A 2,261-nucleotide genomic window follows, 5' to 3' on the forward strand; every position below is an offset into this window, starting at 1 on the left:
AGATGAGTGAGAAGTAACCTAGTAATCGGAGTCAGACGAATTAAGAGGTTGACGAAAGCAGTCCGCTTTAGGACAAGCACTGACAAGAAAATTAGAGACCTCTGAATGGCGTTTCCGAACCAGACTATTCGGTAAACCGGCGGAGGTAACTACCTGGCCGCTGTGCCGGGTTGTGCGACGAGCTTCGTGTTGTTGGGTCTTCATAAGAAATTTAGGATCCAAATAAGCAAGAGGATGAGAAAATTTAACTTTCCGGTTTGCCTGGCGGATTTTTTGTGAAGGCAAAGTTTCTGAATCGGAAGAGAGAATAATTACCTCTGCAACATCCGCGTGGCTGGCTTCGGCATCATCCTGACAAATATCATCATCAATAAGACGTATGAAAAATAAACCAAGTGAGTCAAGCTCTACCTCAAAGTCCGGATTATCTACATCATCATCAGCGGCCGGATTAGAAGATGCAGTGGTTCTTTTCCTGTGGGCAGTCTTCTTCACAGCTTTAGTCTTTTGTCGGGTTGCTCTTTCCGGTTTGTCTGGCTTTTCTGGTTTCTCCTGCGGCAGTTTTTTGCTCCAAAACGGATGATTGCCCTGATTATGCAGACACTAATATTAAAAACAATGACCAGACATATCAATAACAGAATAAGCAAATAGAAAAATCAAAGTCTTACAGCTGGCAGTTTGTTGGTGGCATAGAAGGGAAGCAGGCCGATTCTAGCACAAACGTGTTCCGGTTCATTTAGTATCTTATGCACAGCTTCTGTGATTTCTTCATCGGAGAGCTGGAATTTTGAATGTTGCAGTGGATCATCAACATTGTCAGTATACTCGCACATCAAACCGGAGCGCTGACTAAGGGGCAGTATGCTCCATGATATCCAACAGCGAGCGAGATCAACCCTTGTTAAACTGTTGGCCATAAAGGCTCTGAGCTTTGACAGCTGGGGAGCATATTTGCTTCTCTACTGGGCAGTCAATCTTTGAGGAAAAGAGTGTGTATTGCTGAGCCGCTCCAGACGAAAGCCAGGCAAGGGATTCTCACCAGCAGGGGAGGTGTCTTTGCAGTAGAACCATGTCTGATTCCACTCCTTGGGGTGACTGTGCAGCTTGGCGTGAGGGTATGTGACCTCTTTCCTTTTCTGAATCGCCATGCCACCCAACTCCGTATTAGAGCCATCAGTAAACTCAGTACGGTGGTTTAGATGGAAAAGATCTCTGAACAATTCCACTGTGGGCTCCTCTTGAAAGAACACCTCACAGAGCACTTGGAAGTGGCACATATTTGTAACAGAGTTGGGGCCAGTGTCTTGCGGATGGAGTTGGAAATTGGCCAAAACATCCCGGTAAAATTTAGAACCGGGCGGCTTAAAGCCCCGGGCTAAGTGATCTACGAAAACAACAACCTCTCCTTCTCGAGGTGTGGGAGGGCATTCTTTGCCAGGAGCCCTCCAATGGATGGTATCTTTACTGCCTAAAGTGCCAATCAGGACTAAATCGTCCAGTTGATCCTCTGTGACGCGAGTAGGAACCCAATTGCACTCATATACTTGCTTGGCCATGATGGAATCTACAAGGTAGAAGATCCCGGTTCAAAAATGCATTTGATCAAGGTACATTGGTATGGGCACTGTTAAACCGGAGACAGAACTATCTGAACCGGAGTTTCATGAAGCAACCCACATCTGGCGGTTCAACAAGGGGACTAATGGTATATACCGGTTTGTCAATTTTTTCTACAAAGTTAAACCGCCTGGTCTAAACATTGAACAGTCAAGACTGCAGATGAGTAAGTACACAAAAACAGATTTCACAAGATTATACTACAGCTTTGGATCTGGAACATGTTCATAAAGGAGATAAATATTCAAGGCCCAAAAGGAGCAGTGCCGAATCAATAAGCGAAGGTACGGATAAGATCTATGGTCTTAATATGCGAAAGTGAAAACGGAGGATAAAAACTACTGCTACACAGAGCAAAGATTCACAGACTCGTCTAAGGATCTATCATATGAACAAGAAGCAAGCGATGAACGCTAGAGAACATGGAAACCCTAGAACAGATCTATGATGAAAAGGATAGAAGACTTACCGGAGCTGAGGAAGAAGCGGAAGGTCACCGCGGTGCTCTGATACGCTCAGGGTGATGCAGCGGCCAAAGTTGGTGTAGAGGTCGACGGCGGCGGTGGAGCTCCGAAGCTGGGCGACGCGAGGAAGATGAAGCAGAAGGGCACGAAGGGGAAAAAGAAATGACCCTTCGGTCC

This window comes from Triticum aestivum, chromosome 4A, assembly GCF_018294505.1.
Source record: "Triticum aestivum cultivar Chinese Spring chromosome 4A, IWGSC CS RefSeq v2.1, whole genome shotgun sequence".
In the NCBI taxonomy this organism is placed as follows: domain Eukaryota; kingdom Viridiplantae; phylum Streptophyta; class Magnoliopsida; order Poales; family Poaceae; genus Triticum; species Triticum aestivum.